General features: G+C 50.5%; 1 protein-coding gene across 1 annotated transcript in view; it reads right to left on the reverse strand.

Moving 5' to 3' along the window:
- LOC119434143 (serine/arginine repetitive matrix protein 1-like) overlaps positions 1-17,279 on the reverse strand; it is a 124,915-nt gene that overhangs the window by 37,852 nt on the left and 69,784 nt on the right. The window lies entirely within an intron of this gene.

Genomic DNA, 17,279 nt, shown 5'->3' on the forward strand with positions numbered 1-17,279 from the left:
GATACGCCACGACGGCATCGAAGCGCCCAAGCTTTCAAGCTTCATTTCGTCGCTCATCGGTGTCGCTGCTGTCGGACAATCCCGCAGGACCCTACTGAATATGACTACCATACCCTACAAAAACGTTGCTGCAAGTGAACAGCTACAGGGTTGAAGCCACCATGGGAAGAATGGCTAGTACGTGAATTTGTGTAAGCTTTATCCTTCTGGCTTCAAACGGCTTCGCCATTCGATCACTTTCGAGAACACATTGCGTTCGAAATGCCGCCATTCTCAATGAATGCCTCGCTGCGTTCAGAAAACTGTGAGTGCATTGAAGTTCGGATAAGATAAGGCGTAATAAGTTACGTCACAAGAACGCTTGAAGCCACAGGGACGAATATTGGACTAGTCCGTGTGTCAACAAAACGACCGCGGCGCCAGATTTCGCTCTAGTATTTTTTTTAAAAGAAACTCTTATCATGTCTACAGTCCGATGAGCAGCCGAGTAAAACTGATACGACTGAAGAACAACTGTGCGCAGGATAGCATGCAGAAGATTAGCGCTTCAGTTTCGGCAAGTTGGTGCGGAATCCTGCAAATACTGCGACACACAGCGCGCGAAAAGATGGCGACAAAAAGAACAGTCACGCACAGGACCAGGCAGTGCTGGTCCTGTGTGTCAATGTGTCTAGACTTTCTTCGTCGTCATCTTTTCGCGCTGTACTACTTGCACTATGCAGAAGAGTGTACGCCGGCAACACTCGTTTCGATAACAACACGCGCAGTTGGGAGTTCCCGCTCTTTACGGGGATTCCACTCGTCGTTGTCTAAGTGGGCAGTTCTTTATCCCTTGCCAAGTTGACCCATCAATAGGAAACTACTGCCGCGACGGGAAGAACGGAAAATCACACAAAAGAACACACCCATTCTTCCTAATCGCATTGTACTTTTCTATAATTACCGCAAACCACCTGCTTTTTTTTTTTAGGGAAGGGGGGGGGGGGGGGGTCGGCCAGGTTACTAGAGAAGGCTACGTCAACTACACTACTCAGGCCCGAACAAACAAAGAAAAGAAAAGAGAGACCAATAAAATAAAAACTGCAAAAAGAAGCCTCGTAAAGTCTCAAGCACACAATGTCACTATAAATGTTGTCGTGTAGTACACACATATGCACCATCCATATTTACACATAAACATGATCGTGGAAAGTACTGCACGCCTAGTCCCTCAAAACGTTGGACTCTGGTTCAACCAACTCAGCCCAACAGTTCGTTGTATTCGGGTTTTCAGGGGCATAGGATCTCTATTGCTTTATGCGAAAGCGTCAAATGGCCGATAGTAGCGGCGAAACGTCACCTAAATTCCCATTGCCTGCGACGCTACGTCACGAGCGCGCCTCGACGGGGCAGAGCGGGTCCAATGGAACAACACCTGCTAGGCGATGGCGCGCCAGGTGGCGTGTGAGGGGAGAGGGCGTCGCCGCGACGCCACGTCACCCTCGGTCTGGTCCGGAAGCCGGAGCGCGGTCCGTATCTCTCTCTCTCTCACCCCCACTGGGCTTAGCTGCTGCGCGCGCCTGTCGGCCTTCGTGGCCGCAGCTGCTTCCTCGGTCTCTCGTCGCGCAGGACGTCGGTGGCATGCGGCGTTGTCACCGAAGGCTGCTGTTGCTGCTTGCTATCTCGGGCAGCACGTACTGCTATGGTACATTACTCGAAGCGCCAAACTCGAAGGACCGCTCAGCGCCGCTCAATTGGACATTAATGCTTTCGCATTCACAACTCACAAGAAGTGCTTAAGTGCCCTCGGATTTTTATGTAAAAAATAGCAAGGTAACCCTCTTCAGGGCATGGCTATCCTAAAATCCCAATACTCCAGTTAGAATAGAAAGAAAGAAAAACAGCAGCAGCAACACACACACACACACACAACCTTTGTCAGATGAGTTCCAAGACAATTGTTTTTATTTCTGAGTTTGCAATACTAAAAAGGAACAAACGTTGTTTTTATGTTACCTGGTATGTGTTCTTACTTGACATGACCTTGGCCATATATCCGCGCAAACTCACTAGGTGGCAGAGCTGTGCTTAGTAACACATTGTTCGGGTTGTCGTCGCATTAGTTAAGGTGACACAATGGAGGCTGATTGTGAGCAAAGAGTGAGCATTCAGTTCTGAGTTAAGTTCGGGAAAACCCCTAGTGAAACGTGGAACATGATTAAGCGAGCATATGCAGGCGAGGCACTTTCACAAAGTCGTGTTTTCGAGTGGCACAAAAGGTTTCGTGAAGGCAGAGATTCAGTGCAAGACCATCCCAGAGCTGGTCGCCCGTCTACAGCACATACCAATGCAAACGTGGAGCGTGTAAGGCAGTTATTCCAAAAAGACCGTCGTGTAACTGCGAATATCAGAAGAACTGAATTTCAATCGTGATGTATGTCATAAGATTTTACGCAAAGATTTAGGGAAACAGAAACTTACTGCAAAAATCGTCCGTCACTCACTAACAGACGAACAGAAAGAGGAAAACGAATAATTTGTGCTGAACTATTGGATAGAGCCAGACGTATCACCAGCCTCGAAAAAAGTCTAACGACAACCTTCCAGAACAAAGACAATGTTGATCGCATTATTTGATAGTATAGGATTGGTTCACAATGAGTATATTCCTCCAGGTCAAAAGTGAAGCAAACTCTTTAAATCGAAGTCTTGAAACGTTTGCGAGAAGCAATTTGATGTCGCCACCCTGATTTGTGGCAGTCTCAGGACTGGTTCTTACTACATGACAATGCAAGACCCCATACACACGAACGCAAGTCACACGCACACACTATATATATATATATATATATATATATATATATATATATATATATCAACAAAGCATCAGACGCGCACGAACGCAAGTCACAAGCACACTATACGGTCACCAGTATCGCAAACACGATCCGGCACTTGCAAAAGTCACCCACCTTATAGAAGCGTGGCGCCCACATAAGTCCTTTCATGTATCCGTATTTGCTCATAAACCTGACCGCGGAAAGCACGACATGGTCGCGGCATGCATACGTTTAAAAATTAGTAGCAGTATCGCCAGAAGGGCGAAGCATGGATTGCGATAACAAATTAGTAGACAGCTATACGAAGTAAGGATAGTAGTTTCATTGTCCGTATAAACTTGTAAACATTCGCTTACTAGCTAAATTAACAAGTCAGGTGGCATGTGCGCGCAGGTAAACACGAACACATCTCCCTGGATGAGCGCGCACACCCGCTGTCCAAACGCTGGAGTGAGGAGGCGCGGCGGCAGGATCGAGCGAACTGACTTTCGTGCTGCCTCTCGCTTCAACGCGAACTAAGCGGCGAGAACGCAGCGCACACGAAGCTATCAGCACTCGGCGCACTCTGTCCCCATTGCAGACCGCTTTCCAGATAGTGCATACGCGACCGCGCCATACGCAGTCGCAGCCGAAGTAGAACGCCCCTCCTCTTTCGCCTCCACCCCCCCCCCCCCGCCACCATTGCATTTCACGCGACGGAAGACGGCGCGCTTCCTCCCCGCTTTCATCCCTTGCGCGCACGAGATTAAGCCACCGTCGTCGGCTCACCCTCGCACGCTTTCCCTCGCACATACAACACACGGCGCGCGGCGATCATGTCATCGCCCTTGGACTTTATACAGATTATCACGGCGACGCCGACGACTGCATAAATGCGCCTAGAGTGTCCATATAACTGCTATCGCAATTACAAAAAAAAAGACGAAAAAAAGACCTGCAGCTGAATAGCGTAGTGTCACTGATAGGCAACCCACGAGATTCGTGTTGACTAAAAGAAATCGCGAAGGGCGCTGACGGCTCGCCCCTGACTTATCAGTGAATGACCCCGGTCCAAGCACGTCGTCTACTGTGAGAGGACGTCTGTCAAGGACGCTCTCTCTCTCTCTCTCTCGCATCACTGTGCCCGGTGAACCGCGCGCTCACCTCGACGGGCTACGTATTACGCGGGAATTCTTTCACGCCTCCATGCTAGCGCGGATCCCAACCGAGCAATCAACACCGCGTCAAGACCCGTGGCGCGATCTGTATAGGCACGCACAATTTGCGGGGAACGCAATCCCAGCGTCATTCCGAAATGCAAATTAAGCCGGGGGTCACCCGTGCGAAGAGAGTCCTCTGGCGGCGCGCGTACGTTAGCTTCCCAGTCCGATTGAAAGAACTCTACGTATTACGCCGCGTGTTTTTTTTTTTTTCTTTTTTTTGCCGACGATTGTCTCGGATTATTAAAAAAAACGAGATTTTGGAAACAAAATATTTCTTCTTACTGACAGAACTTAAAGAGACACCGTGAAAGAATTATGGCGCAGCGATAACGACACACATTTATGTGCGCCTGTCTACGTCATCTTTGTCGTCCGTATTACTGCTGCGTCATAGTATATAGTCTCTTATAAGGACCGCACTTTTTTCGCAATTTTTGACGAGGAGCGGCCCTTACATGGGACCGAACCTTCTGGTCAAAATGGTGCCGGCGCAGCCAGCGACTTGTGCACTCCCCCAGACCTTGTGCACGCCCCGGCTCTCGCTATCTAGTAGCGGCACGCGAAAGTACACAGCGCGCGAAATTTCGCCGATGCACGCGCGCGGTATCGGGGCACCGAACACGATTGCTTCGCCCTTGAAAATGTTTTTTTTTTCTCCAAATTTTGTCCTGCCAAGTTGGGGGTGCGACATTACACGGGTGCGGCCCTTACACGAGTCTATACGCTAATTCCATCCAAAAGTGAAGCATCCAGCTAGCCCAACAACCCGTTTTTATTGAGCTTTATTGAAAGGGCGGTAAAGACAAAGGCTAAATTAATTTACATTGATAAAGTACCCTTTCAAAACTTTAGTTAATTTCGCTGAGGCACGTCAGGTACTAAAAAAAACAAGAAATAAAGGGCACATTTTAATTTACCGAATATCGCGCAGGAAACTCAGTGTCGGCATGTTAGTGTGACCTCATAGGTTGCAAAGTATACCCTGGTATAAAATTAATTAAATTATGGGGTTCTTTAACGTGCACCTAAATCTAAGTACATGGGTGTTTTCGCATTTCGCCCCCATCTAAATGCGGCCGCCGTGGCCGGGATTCGATCCCGCGACCTCGTGCTCAGCAGCCCAACACCATAGCTACTGAGCAACTACGGCGGTTATATCCTGGTATACCCCCACCCCAGTGCACGGTAGCAAACCGGAAATTCGCCTCTGGTTAACCTTCCTGCCTTTCCTGTCTCACGCTCTCTCTTTCTCTTGTCTTTGGGCTTATACAACGAAGTAAAAATTCTTGGAACTTTCTGTAAGTACTCTCTTTGGCTCCTTTACACTACAACGCAGTTGATATACAGAGTGTTCCAGCGAACACTTTCAAAAATGTTTGAAGGTTGCCTGTGGCAGATAGCACAATTCTAGTTAGTGAGCTGGTCTACTCGAAGAGGCAGACATTACTTGCACAAAAAAGTTGAAATGCATAATCGACTAATTAACACAAAGCAATAATTAGGTTTTTAACTAATCACTTTATGGCCCATATCGCAATTTACTAATTTTTGCCGTCGAGTTCGCAAGGCGGGTCTGACGTCCGACGTTAAAGCGGGTGCAGCAGTCGAGCAGGTGCTCGATGGTCTCGTCACAGTTACAGCGGTCGCATATCGGGCAGTCAGCCATTGTAGCAAGGATGGAGTATGAATTTCTGAAGGCTACACCCAGTCGCAAGCGGTGTTTAGATTCACACCGCGAGAGGTTTTCATGGCAGTCCATGCTGCAGTGATGGATAAAAGCATGCGTACAAACGACGGCTCGAAGACTTCGGAGTGTTTCAAAAGAAGCCGGCGTGATATCGCGAGCGATTCATTGAAGTCCTCTGGTTGCGTCGGTTCCTGATAGTGGTTAGAGTATGGTCTGTGAGTTGCCGTGGGCTGATCTGGCAGCTTCAACTGCGAGGTGATTGCCGAAAATGCCGCAATGACGAGGTAGACACTGGAAAATAACATCACCACGTCTTCCAAGAGCGCCGATCGTAGATTTCTACTATGTTTGAAATGAACTGTTCATCATTCACAACGGGGCAGAGCTGCCTGCAGGTTTTGAAGGGCTGCTTTAGAATCGCAGTACACTGCCCGTTCATATGGCGATCCCTGTACAACATATTCACCAGCGGCACGAAGAGCTGCAAGTTCTTATTCTGTGGATGTAATTATACGCGACGTTCGGAATGTAGCTGTGACCAGACGGCCTGGAACGACGACAACAACTGCTGAATTGATAGACATGTCCGAACCGCCCGTTTAAATGTTAACGCTGTCAATCAATCAATCTATCTATCTGGCACTAACTAAGTGTGTGTGGGCTCTATGTTCGTGGATTTCACGGTGATGAGTTAGATTTCTTGACTCTTGCGCCCAAACCTCCACGCCACTACGTAGTCTAACGTCACGACTTTCAATGCATCTTTTCCTTTTTTTCTTTTTTTCATATTAAGGCCGTTCTGTAGCAGTAAATGTTTACTAAACTAGCTACGAGCAGTCATCGGCTCTTTCAGAATACAATGTAGTTTATTTTTGACCGATAAACGATTTACTAACTACGAGCAGACGCCGTCAAAATCTCTGGCGTCACGAACTTCAAGGCAGCGGTCGCCACCCATCTTGTCTTTTTCTGGCTTATTAAGCAGCGTTAACCGCCCAAGATGGCGGCACTGAAAGTTTATTTTTGAAGCATCGATACTTGGACATGCAGCAGCACCGGCAAACGAACTGTTGTCGACGCCGTCGGCGTTTTGCCCGCGTTCGCTCAAAATTTGCCGGAGCCTCTAATTACGAGCACGTCGCCTCCCTTCCCTCCCTCCCCCCCCCACGCCTTTCGTGCGTCAAAATCTCTAGAGGAGAAAGAGACGCCTACTTCTGCAGCTTAAGGGAGCACAGACGAACTCACTCGTGAAAGGCCCTTTCACTCGCGGTCGCGATTTCACCATTGACGTCTACGGAACCTGTCTTTTGAGTGTTTTTTACAATAATAGTCTATTTCGACGCAACGTACAGTTATTAAGCTAGCGTTCCAACGCGTCGCTAGAATGTTGTCTCCAGGGCACCTTTAAGAAACGCGGCATTCAATGATTGAACTAATAGTCTACAGCTGGACACTTCAAGTGGATCGACGCAATGTGCGAGTGAAAGCACGCACGTGCGCCTTCACACGCAACGCACCAAGCCGTGGGGGTTTGGGAGGGAGGGAGGGGGCGACGCTGTGCTGCGGCACCAAATGCGCATCTTGCAACCGGGCGCAAGGGTAACTGGCAACGCAATCTCCCACGTGAAAGGAGCAAAGCCGGAAGGAAGCGCGGGAAGGGGGGGGGGGGGGGGACGGCTTCTACTCTGCCAACAAGTGCGTACTTGTACTTTGCGCCGGTGCGGGCTGTCGCGCGCACAATATCTTGACAGCGATCTCCACACCGCTCTGCCCTTTGTATGCGCTGTGGATACGCCGCTCAGTTTCCGTTGAAGCGATAGACCGCACAAACCGTCGCTCACTGCGGCGGCCGCGCTTCCCCACGCCCGCGTTTTGACAGTGGTTGTCTGCGGTCATCGAGTCTATTCATGTTTGCTTGCGCGCTGACACCACGCTTGTTAATTCAGTTAGTAAGCGAATGTGTCAAGTTTATGCAGCCGATAAAACTACTATCCCTGCTCCTTATAGCTATCGCAATTGATGCTTCGCCTTTCGGGCGAAACTGCGACATTTTTTTAACAGCGACGCTGTTATTAGTCGAACCTTCGCCGTCTGTTCGGCGTCACGCAGTCACGTGCACCAGGAGAGGATGAGAGCAGCGCCGGGGGAGGCCCGGTCACGTGACCAGCAGAGGAGGAGTGGCATGCTGGGGGAGGCGGCGATCAAAGGGCGCGCGCAGGGGGAAGGAAGCGACCAATGAGAGGCCGCGCTGGGCGCGAGGAGGAGAGGCGATAAGAGAAGGTGCTTCTGTGCGGCGAGCCCTTTCGGATAACGCGCAACGCGTAGAGCTGCTGCCGACGCCGTCCGCGTTTCCCCGCGTTCGCGCCGAACACGCGCGGTGTCCGTGACTGCAGCCGATGCTCCTGGCGGCAGCTCGACAGGTTTCGACCAGTGAATTGGACCCTTGACGAGTATCGTCGGAAGTTGCTACCTCTTCTCGCCTCGCAACGTTTCAATATAAGTTGGTGTTGTACCACTTGTTCACTATGTTAAGGGTACACCGTGTCATGGAGGTGCTTCATAGAAGATTTCAGTCCGCAAAACGCTTGTAGTGGCAAAAACCATCCGCGCAAGAAAGAGGGCCGGACGCGAGTGCGTTTGCATGCAGACGCGCTCGGCGTTGACGCGCTTTATGACACTCCTGAAGGCAACGCCACTGCGCTAGCAACGGACATCCAGGTTATCCCGGCGGCGCTGAGAAATCGCAGGTGTTGAAATGTGACGCATTATGTTTTATTTCGATAGCAATTATATGGACACTTCAACCGAATTTCTGCCGTCGGCGTCGCCGTGAGGTTCCGTATAAAGTCCAAGGGCGATAAAATCGTCGCCGCGCGCTAATGCGCGAGTGAAAGCGCGCGGGGGACGCGCGCTATCACAGAGAGCGAACGCACAGCGGAAAGCAAACGCGACCGTCGCGCGAAAGGCCGTGGGGGTATGGGAGGGAGGGAGGGAGGCGACGGTGTGCTGCTTCACCAAATGCTTATCTTGCAACCGGGCGCAAGGGGAACTGGCCACTCAATCTCCCACGCGAAAGCAAGAAAGCGGCAAGGCAGCGCGGGACGGAGGGGGGGGGGGGCAGCTTTTCCTATGCCAACAATTTCTCTGCACAAATCCTCTGCACTTTGCCCGGCAGTGGCCGTCGCCCGCACCGTCTCTTATCTCCACACGGTTTTGACCTTTGTATGCGCTGTCCATTCGCCGCTCAGTTTCCGTTGAAGCGATAGACCGCGCGAGCCTTCGCCCACTGCGGCGGCTGCGCTTGCTGCCAGCGTTTTGACAGTCGTTGTCTGCGGTCATTCAGTGTGATCTATTAATATTTGCTTGTGCGCGCTGACACCACGATTGTTAATTCAGTTAGTAAGCGAATGTGTCCAAGTTTATGCAGCCGATAAAACCACTATCCCTACTCCGAATAGCTCTCTACTAATTTGCTATCGCAATCGATGCTTCGCCTTTCGGGCGAAAATGCGACATTTTTTTAGAAGGTCGAGCAAGCACCATCTTGAATGTTCTCTCACTTTTGTGTTTACTTGACGCAACGCAGCACGCGCACAAGGACAACGAGGGGCTCGAAAGATGTAGCTTCCACGCTATCGAGCGCATGCCATCGAGCCCGGTCGTGTTCATGGCTCTCGCGTCCATAGTTTCCTTGTGGACACCAAAGAGTGCTGCAGCTGCTAGGAGAGGATGCGAAGGGGAAGTGTTGGCGCTACTTTAGTTCTTCTACAGGGGCTTTATGGTGCCGGAGCCGGAGCAAATAATTATACATGGCGATAAAAAAAAGAAAGAGAAAGAAAGGGAGAACTTAGAAAAGGGAGAAAAAGAAAAAAACGAGAAAGAAAACGAGGCGAGCGCCATCTGGATGTTATTTTTGCAAGGAACACCGACCGGGGCGCACAGCTCCATGAGAGGTAGAAATGCTGGAAAAGGGGTTTGTGTTTGGCTTTCCGCGTAACAGAACTACGTTTTCTCGTATATTGAAATCACATTACGACGCTATCATGCCTGTAGATTGTGGTTAAGTCGTGCTTTCCGATTTTCCTGACAAATTTTACTTCGAGAGATTCAATTAGTTCACCAGCGCCTCTGCGCCACGCGGAGGGCCTGTGTGGTCGGGATCATACGGGATGATTTTTCTTGGCCGCGGACGCCGCACGCCGACGCCGGATTTTCTGCGACACGGGGCCCTTAACGCTATCGCGTTAAAAAATGCAAACCCCGCGAGAACAACACGCGACACCTATACAGCCTGCCGCCGCCGCCACCGAGCAAGCAAGCGCACAGGAAGCAGGCCGCAGCAGCATCGCAAAGAAAAAAAAAAAAAAAGCCGAGCTGCTCCGCCCTGCCCGGCCGAATAACGGCCGTTCTCGTAAATCTTTCACGGGCCAACGGGAACGTGCGGCAAACGTCTGGTTGGCGCGTGCGTGTACACGTGCAAGCGCTGTAGAGCGCGCGCGACGCTCGTTACTCGAGACAAACGGGCCGGACGCTAACGGCCCGATGGGGCGGCGAGGCACACGGGCTGCTGCCAAACCTTGCACTGCCGTGAGCGCCGCTATGTATGCATGTCGGGGAAGGGATGAAACCGCGATCTTCCAGAAAAAAGAAAAAGTGAGACTATCGCGAGTGCGTCCAACTGAATTCTGTACAACGTGAGCAAAAAAAAAAAAAATCAGTTTTTGGGGGTTCTTGCGCGGAAGCTTGGGACGATCAAGCACGCGCTGGCAACGTTGTAGCCTTATAAAGGAGCGGTTCGGACTTCTATCTCGCGATACCCGTGTTATAAGATGGTTGTTGTTGGTGGTGCTGTTTGTCCTTTACAATGGCACATATTCGCTACGGGAGACTCGCCAAGAATCTGGTAAGTAAAGCAAAATGATGACTGACATTTGAATAGATTTGCGAAATTCCAGTATCGACAACTAAGCGCAGTGAATTGTGCTAAACTGTATGTCGCAGAAGAAAGGTGCAATCGGAGAGCACGAATTCAAAGGCACAAAAAAAAAAAATCGCAAGTTTCGCCCGTAAGGCGAAGCATCGATTGCGATAGCAAATTAGTATACAGCCATAAGAAGTAAGTATGGTAGTTTTATCGGCCGTATAAACTTGGAAACATTCCCTTACTAACTAAATTAACAAGCATGGTGTCAGCGCGCACGGGCAAACATGAACACATCACACTCGACGACCGCGGACACTCGCTGTCAGGAACGCTCGCGTGAGGAATCGCGGCAGCAGCAGCAGCAGCGAGCAAAGTGACCTTCGTGCTGTCCATCGCTTCAACGCAAACTGTGCGGCGGGAACACAGCATGCGCGAAGGAATGAGCCGCCAGCAGATCGCTTTCAAGATGAGGCGCAGGCTACCGCACGTGGCGGCGCTAAGTACGAAGTTGGTACCGGAGTAGAAAGCCGCGCTCCGCTCCCTCCCTCCCTCCCGCGCTGTCTCCCCGCTTTCCTCCCAGCGCGCGCGAGATTCAGCCGCGAGCGTCGGTTCCCCTTGCGCCTCGCGGCCGCGAAATGCGCAGTTGCTGTCGGAGAGAAATCGTTGGGAAGCTTCAGAGCGGCCTAGAGAATTTAATATAATCGCTTTTCTAGAGCCAGTTCCGGTTTCGTTTCTCAGGAGGTGTCTACCTCGTGACGCCATGACGCAGAGGCTGGTCACGCGGGAGGCGGACATCACGACGTTTTGCCACTCGTTCCGGTTCTGCTCTGTCGCCACCTATGCTGCTACTCAGGGTGATCCGACCTACAGCAGCGGTGCAGAAGACCAAGCGAGTCCGAGTGTCAAAACGTCCGCATGTACTGCTTCCACGTGACCACACCTTCCTGCGTCATGACGTCACGACACAGTCACCTTCTGGGAGAGGAAAACAAAATTGGCCTGCATAAAAGCTATTATAACAAATTACTTAGCGCGCTCCGAGGCTTGTCAGCATTTTAGAGCGAAGGTTTCATTGCGAACCCCCACTGCGCCGCTCTTGCTGACCGTGGCTGCCTGCTGCTGCTGCTCGTGCGTTCTCGCCGAATAGCTCACTTTCGGCGGCGGGACGGCGACGCCATCTAGGAGCGATGGGTCACACTACTTCTTCCGCAGCAGTGGAAGGTAGAGGGGGGAAACCGGCCTGCGCATGCGGGCAACGCCTCCTAGACAGCACAAGGCCTGTGCACTTCAACCCATGACGTCATGCTACCATGCCCGACTGCCACAGCATCTAATGGGGATGCTCCCAAGTAAGCCGCGGTGACTTTGACGTCACGCCAGGCTTGGCAATGGAAATTTCGGTCCACGAAGCATGACGTCATAAAGCAGAGTGCACAGGCCTGCTATCTAGGAGGGGTTGATGCTGGTCGTTTGCAGCTGGTGGGAAGGGCGTGGAGGCCACGACGCGGAAAACCGCGATGAGACGGGGATGAGGGCACCGAAGGAGATGGCTTCACGTTGCGCATGCGTTGTGCCGCTTGGCAACCGCGTGAGCGGTCGCATCTGCGCCTCCAAGTGGAGGTCGGGTACTCCGAACAAATGGCGCAGAAAGCCAGCTTGCCTTTTATTGCGATAGCAATTATATGGACACTTCAACCGGATTTCTGCCGTCGGCGTCGCCGTAGCCGTCGCCGTAGCCGTCGCCGTCACCGTGAGGTTCCGTATAGATAAAATCTTCACCGCGCGCCGTATGTCCGAGCGGAAGCGTGCGGGGACGCGCGCTATCACGGAGAGCGAACGCACTCAATCTCCCACGCGCAAGCAAGGAAGCGGGAAGCCAGCGCCGGAGGGAGCGAGGGGGGGGGGGGCACTTCTACTCTGCCAACAACCGCGCTCGTCGCGCGACCGCACCGTCTTTTATCTCTCCCACGCGCAAGCAAGGAAGCAGGAAGCCAGCGCCGGAGGGAACGGGGGGGGGGGGGGGGGGGGGCACTTCTACTCTGCCAACAATCGCGCTCGTCGCTCGCCGCACCGTCTCTTATCTCCACACGGCTCTGACCTTTATGCACTGTGCATTCGCCGCTCAGTTTCTGTTGAAGCGATAGACCGCACGTACCTTCGCCCGCTGCAGCGTATGGGCTTGCTGCCAGCGTTTTGACAGTCGCTGTCTGCAGTCATTCAGTGTGATCTATTCATGTTTGTTTGAGCGCGCTCACACCAAGCTTGTTCATTCAGTTAGTAATAGTCGGGCCACATTTTCCAACGCACGATACACATGTAATGCTGCCCGGATCGGCATTGCAGCGCTACAGGTGTGTCCCTTCGCACGCGCGCTCATCAACACCACCGTTTCACACGCGCCTTCTCGTGGTCATCGAGTCTCTCTTCATGTCGGTCTACTTACGCCGCAGCACACCTGCTTACTTAATCAGCTCATGTTTACTACAATTCATATTGCTACCAAAGCCGCTCACCTTACTTCGTATGACATTGCTGTGTTGCTATCGCATTCATTGCTCCGCCCTTAGGGCGAAACTGTGACATTTTTTTCAAGCCCTGTAGCGCTGGTTGCGTTCAAAGGTGTATTGCATTATTCGCCAACATGAATAAAGCGTTCGGTTTCACTTGGTATTGACATTGTACAAACACAAAACGTGTTTCAGCACTCCTTATGCATTTACGGAAAGTTTAGATGTGTGTGGTTGTGGGTTCGATTCCCACCGCCACCGGGCACCCACTGGTTCAAATGGGTACAAGCGTCCCCCTGCCTGGCGTTCGGCTTCCTTCAGGGGTGACACGCCTGGGAAAGGAGCCTGCGTCCCGAATTCCCGTCGAAACCCTCGTGAGCACACAATATATATATATATATATATATATATATATTCCAAAAAGGCGCGTTGAATCTGCTGCATTTTTTCTATAGTTTCGAAGTCTCGGATCTTCATTTCACGCAAAAACAAAAAATTCATTGAGTAAAAAATATTATGTAAGTACTCCTTTAAAAATCTGCACTGCTCCAGCTACAGTCACTGAAATTTATGCAAATTTCAGGAATCCAAGGTCCAATTAATGCTAATTTCTAGGGGTGTGCCGATGTTCAAAAATATGCGTCTTATATGCGCCAAAACCACAATCTGATTATGAGGCACGCTGTAGTGGGGGACTCCGGATTAGTTTGGACCACCTGAGGTTCTCTAATGAGCACCTAAATTAGCACAGATGTTTTCGCATTTTGCCCCCCTCGAAATGCGACCGCCGTGACCGGGATTCGATCCCGCGACCTCGTGATCAGCAGCCCAACACCATAGCCACTAAGTCAGCACAGCGGATGTGCGAATGTTCGAAACTTTTGAATAATGAATCAAATATTTGTCCAATTCGATTCGGTCTTCGAGTAATCGAATGGTCGCTATTAGTCGGCTGCTCGCGGTCAAAATCGCCAGCTGTGCGCAACATACAAATTATGACAGAAAGTGTGATAATTTTCTTCCCGGCGGCCACAGTAGACATAGAACACGAGAAGTTAAGATAGTAGAGCACGCTATACATCGCTCAGCGAGCCAGACCTTTCTAGCGAAACCATTATCATTCGCGCTCACCGAAACCGAAGAGTTCTAGGCATGCAAAACAGACTGCTTATTTGTTCCTAATGCTAGAATTTGTGCTTCTAGTGAACAACGCTCCATAGTGTGCAATGTTGTGGCAGGAGTTTGCTAACGTTATGTATATGCAAGTATGTTAACTGCGTTCTGTATTAATTGTGGAAACGGCTGCTCATTATTCGACAACCATTCTAAAACTATTCGATATTCGATTGGCTTCCGGCACTATTCGATTGGTATTCGATTCGGTCTCCCAGATTACTATTCGCAACAGCCCTATTAATTCGCATTGCCCTTTCTCGTTTATTTACTTATTTATTCATAATGCATCAATGGTCCCAGAAACGGGACATTTAGCATCGTGACTCATAGCGGCGGGGACTCAAAGCGTCATTATTGCGTGTAGCACGCCTGCCAGCGACGTCACCCCAAGCAGTATTGCAAAGAGTTCTGCCAGAAGCAATGGAACAAGCGCCGAACGATGAAAGCAATTTGTGGGAAACTTGACAGAGTCGGGAAAAGACGCCCGTAAAATATGGCGCATTACGGATCCGCCCACTCCCTCCCACCTCCCTCCTTTCAAGACTTGAGAAGCGACCCAAAACTTCTCAGAGCTCCGACAGCCCCTTGGAAGGCCGAACGGCCACACGCCTAACGCTGCAGCAGCGCTGACGAAACATAGTGGGCCCGCGGGCAATAAGCATTTGTCTCGAAGGGCTGCGTCGACGATTAACGAAGAAGGCAGCGGTGGGCTAATATATATGTGTATGTATATACAGGCAAACGCCGTGCCAGGGAGGGCTGGGAGTATGGGTGCGGCCGTAGAGGGGCGCCGCTATAGGAGAAGGTCGATTTCGGCGCACGCCAATTAGATGGTCGTTTAATAGAAGCGCACGCGCTGCGAGCGGCCCCTTCTTACCACGTTATGGGCACTGCAGTGCAGTTTCTGGCCAGGGAAGGCAATTCTCGTCTAGTCCGTTAGATTTAGCGACGAGTAAAGGCGGACGGCATTATTTGCCGAGACGCGCGCGACGTGTGATGTGCGAGGAGGACAGGCGTGGCGCGACTTTCCGGAACGCTGAGCGTTCGACGTTAAGACTTGAGCAGCTCCCTGGAATTAGCTACGTAGTCTCATTAACGCCGTGAATGAGTTGTAAGTAACGTGTAGGTCATCTGGTTGGCGGGCGCATGGCGTACGGAACATTCGTAGGATATTATAAATACGCAGAGTAATATTATGTTTCTTCTTGTGGTCGTTCCGAAGTATAGGTTTCGACTCTCGAAACAAAAGGTGTAGACGTGAAAGAGGCAGCCAGAAAAAGGAGTAGCTAAAGATGATATGACACATGTGGCTTGTAAAGCGAGAAGAATCAGGGGGACCGAGGGGCTTGACTTTCTTTTTTCACAGTTACAATCGTATAAAGCCAAATAAATCAAATAAACTGCGTTTATTAAATTGAAATACAGAAGTAGAAAGATTATGCAGGTCCAACACAAACGTTGGAATTTATGTGAATCGAAGCGTTCAGGAAGTGGTTAATTAAATGCTATAAAACAAAATAATAAACCCAATGTAACGTCTAATCTCTTGCAAGGTTTATGCACCGTATCGGTACCATCTTTCTTTTCGTGCAATTTTTATGGTTATATGCGCTACACCGTTCGCAAGCTATGCCGAAATTCGAAACGCAGTTCATGCGATTGCACAACGTGTGAGACCTGTACGCAGAAATGTGAGGAGAACGAATACGATGTTCGTCTAGGGGTGATGAATGGTGAGGAGAGATGTACGCAGAGACAGGTGCAAGACATGTGTAAACGGATTTAGGTTTTAAGAATTTAAAATTACGATTTAAGGCTTCCGTACCCATGATGTCACAGTTCCACATACCCAATTAATGGCACATTACCAGTGGCCCAAGAATTGGTACCGCAACTATAAATAATATAAAACAAATGAAACCACTGAAAATCATGTCTATTCTATTATGATAAATCCTATTACGAGGTATGTGCGCTATGAAATACCTATAGGCCGTTATTATAAGCGATTTCATTGGCCCCACGTTGGGCGCCAATGTGGGAAACGGCTCAATCCCGCAGCCCACGCCAGCAGGCTCCATGCTCGGCCAGCCGCGCCCAAGGGCGCCCAGCCGCAGCTCGCGCGTCCCTCGTCTTCTTCGTCCACAGTTGGCTCTGACGCCGCTAATAATGTCGGCGTTCCCACAAGGTTTTATGTACTTATTTATTGTTTGTAAGCCCAAAACACTGATGGCGCGCTATATAAATAAGCCAGACGGAACATACGCAGTTTTAAAGATAAGCTTTTCTTCCCTATAAATCTGCGAGTTCAGCGTGGGTCGTCGGTTTCTCGCATAACGGACGCGCGAGCCAAGCTTTAGAACCGACCATGTCGTTCCAGTGAAGGCACTTCTGTTCAGAGTGATCAAACAATAAATGGCGACGTAAAGCACGTACGTATAACATTGGCACACAGATATATGTCTAAAGCACACCGACGTATTATCGGTATATAGCACATATGATGATAGCGCTTCTGTGATTTTCCTGTATTTGCGACACTCCATTCTTGAGAAACTCCGTAGCCGCCATCGTTATATGGCACGGAATTTATAGACATACACGGTAATGTCACAAAGCGCACTTTTGTTCTGCCTAATAAAGTAATAAATTACTACACGAAACCAGTACAGTCGTGAGCAAAGAGTGAAGCACCCTGCGAGCGAGCGCCGAAGAGAACGCCAGCGCCACTCAAGCTCGCGTGACGTCACTTCCGGCGCAGTGCACATGCGCTTTTCCATATTCGGCGGCATAACGTTCGCACATGCGCACTGCGCCGGAAGTGACGTCACGCGAGCTTGAGCGGCGCGGCACCAGGTGGCGCTGGCGTTCTCTTCGGCGCGCGCTCGCAGGGGTGCTTCACTCTTTGCTCACGACTGTACCTACCATGTTGGCTCAAAAAGGTACCTCTACGCGGCCTGATTT

The sequence above is a fragment of the Dermacentor silvarum genome, chromosome 11 (genome assembly GCF_013339745.2).
Source record: "Dermacentor silvarum isolate Dsil-2018 chromosome 11, BIME_Dsil_1.4, whole genome shotgun sequence".
Taxonomy (NCBI): Eukaryota; Metazoa; Arthropoda; class Arachnida; order Ixodida; family Ixodidae; genus Dermacentor; species Dermacentor silvarum.